Here is a 3,107-nt window from a genome sequence, read left to right on the forward strand (position 1 = left end):
GGGACTTGAACCGCGGTCGACTACGTGGGAGTCCAGCAACATAGCTATTATGCTAACTGCTGGTCCCTTGTTTACTTTCTTATGCAAGGTTTTTTTTGTTTTTGTTTTCTCTTTTTGGTAACACTTTGATGACCCTGGCCAAACATGGGAGTAAGGGAACTGAATCAAACCAAACCAAAACAAGTCCTCTTATGAAAACTGAAAGTCAATAGCAGTGATTAAAAAAATTTTTTAAACAGTTCATTTTATTTATTATTATTATTATATGTATATTTTAAAATTCACTATATGGCACATGTGCTCACCAGAAAGAAAGAAAGAAAATAAGATGCCAAGTCTGGGATTCAAACTGTGTGGCCATGTAGGAGTCCAACACCTTAACTACCACGCCACCTATTGGTCCTGATAAAAATTATTTTCTTTAAAAAGAGTTTATTTATTTATTTTTTATTTATTTAATTCCATTAGTTGTTATTATAATTCTTAATTTTGACTAGAGAGAGACAGAGAGAGAGTGTGAAAGGGAGAACGAGAAAGCAAGCTACCAGGTCCAGAACTTGAACCACAGCTGGCCATTGCTAATCCAGCACCTTTAACCACCATGCCACCTGCCGGCCCTGATTAAAATTATTTTTAAAAAATAAGTTTTTGGGTTTTTTTGAGAGATTTTTGCTATAGGGCATATACACTCACCAGAAAGACAGAGACAGAAAGTGAGAAATCACCAAGCAGTGGGTATGGCCATGCTGCAATCCCTTCTCCATTCTCCTCTCGAGAACTTTTGGGCACACATGCACATGCACCTGGTGTAAGTTTCAACCCTTTGGGTCCAGGATTTGAACTGCAGTTGGCCACATGAAAGTCCAGTAACATAACCATTACACCATCTGCTGGTCCCCAAAAAAGTTTTTAAATATCTAACCTGGGGTGGGGGGTAGCAGGTGGCGTGGTGGTTAGGGATGCTGGATTCCCCCATGATCAACTGCGGTTCGAGTCCCAAATCTGGCAGATTGCTTTCTCTCTCTTTCTGGTGAATGCATGTATCCCACAGCAAATTAAAAATAAAAAAATAAAATAAAAATCTAGCCAGCACTTAGAAGTCAATTCCTGATTCTTAAATTTTTAAATAAAGAATTATTTTATTTAACTTTATTTATTCATTTGTTTTTTTAATTTGACCAGAGAGGGACAGAGAGAAAGAGAGAGAGAGAGAAGAAGAGAGAGAGAGAAAGCAAGCAACCAGGTCCAAGACTTGAACTGCAGTCAGCTATGTGGGAGTCCAGCATCCTTAACAACCACACCACCTGCCAGCCCCCAATTTTTTTATTTTTGATAGAGGGTGTGTATACTTACCGGAGAGAGAAAGAGAGCAAGAGAGGGAAAGTGAGAAAGCACTCTCAATGGGACATGGGCACACTACACATCCATCTCCTCCACCTCTTGCTTCTTTCAGGATTTTGGACAGGCATACACACACATACCCCTGGCATATTTCTCAAGCGGCTCTGTCTAGGACTCAAACCATATGGCCAGTCATATGGGATCCAGCCACCTTAACCACAAGAGTACTGGCTGATCCATTAATTATTTTATGTCTGAATTTTATTACTGCAAGATTTTCATTAACTAAAATGTGAATTCATGAGGCCAGCAGATGATATAGTGATTAAGGTGCTGGACTCCCACATGGCCAACTGAAGTTCGAGTCCCAGACCTGGCAGCTTGCTTTCTCACTTTCTCTCTCTTTGTTCCTCTTTGGTGAAATTAAAAATAAATAAATAAATACAGTGAAAGAGAGAGAGAGATATCAGCAGTTAGCATAATGGCTATGTTGCTGGACTCCCATGTAGTTGACCACAGTTCAAGTACTGGACCCAGTGGCTTAAAATCAAACCAAGCGTGTGTGCATGAGGCCCAAGACCTTGAGAGGAAAATGGAGGAGAAAGGGATTGAAGTGTGGCCATTCCCCCTGGGTAGTGATTCCTTGCTTTCTGTCTCCCTGTCTCTCTGGCAAGCGCACGCGCCCTATAGCAAAAACCTCTCCAAAGAAGGAAGGAAGGAAGAAAGGAAAGAACTAACTCACACCAGGTGCATGTGCATACATGCCCAGGAATCCAGAAAGACAGTGGAGAAGGGACTGAGGCATGGCCATTCTCCCTTAGGAGTGCTTTCTCACTTTCTCTCTCTCTGTCTCTCCCTTGTCTCCAGCAAATGCAAGTACCCTATAGCAAAACTCTCTCTCTTAAAAAAGAAAAAAAAAAAAAAAAAAAAGAAATTTGCAAGATACAGAAAACCTAAAGTATGACATTGACATTTAAGAAGGGAGACAATAAGTCCTCCTCTTTTCTTCCAAACATGTTTCTTTCCCCATCTTTTCCATCTTTAAAGAATAACAACAGCTTGCTATTCAAACTGTTAATCCCTCCATATTTGTAGGCTCCTGTATCCAGTCCCTTAGTAAATTTTCTTTATTTTTATTATGATAGAGATTTTTGCTCTAGTATAAGTGCACTCGTCAAAGAGATAAAGAGAGACAGGGAGAAAGCAAGGAATAACCCCACCCCCAGGGGAGATGGCCAAGCCGCAATCCCTTCTCCTCCTCTCAGGATTTTGGGCATGCATGAACACATTCCCTGCATGAGTTTTAAGCTACTGGATTCAGGACTCGAACCACAGTTGACTATGCCAGGAGTCCAGTGACATGACTATTATGCCATCTGCTGGTCCTCCCTGTTCTTCCTTTTTAAAAGGTTTTTGCCAGGGCTGGCAGGTGGTGTGCTGGTTGGCGGACTTGCAACTTGAGAAGATGATAGATACCAGCCCTGCATTACCTCAGGGGAAAACAAGAACTACTCTGCCATTATTAAGGAAGCCAGATACCCAAGGACAACTCACACTGCAGACCCCCACAACACCATTCCTGGTAACTACAAGATGACAGCTGTGCAGCATCAGCTGATAATCATCCCTGCTTACCAGAACTGCTTTCCTGAAACTGCATTCCCTGGGGACTCACCTACACTTGTGGATCTGCAGGAGACCCTCCCTTAATCCAATCCTGAATAGAATCTATGCTCCCTATTGTCAAAAACTTTATGAGCTGATAA

General features: G+C 41.6%; 1 protein-coding gene across 7 annotated transcripts in view; it reads right to left on the reverse strand.

The window, feature by feature from the left end:
- The window catches only part of LOC102491132 (zinc finger protein 140), a 97,092-nt gene that overhangs the window by 65,604 nt on the left and 28,381 nt on the right, over positions 1-3,107 (reverse strand). The gene's annotated exons all lie outside the window — the stretch shown is intronic.

This window comes from Tupaia chinensis, unplaced genomic scaffold, assembly GCF_000334495.1.
Source record: "Tupaia chinensis unplaced genomic scaffold, TupChi_1.0 Scaffold000211_1, whole genome shotgun sequence".
Classification (NCBI taxonomy): Eukaryota; Metazoa; Chordata; class Mammalia; order Scandentia; family Tupaiidae; genus Tupaia; species Tupaia belangeri.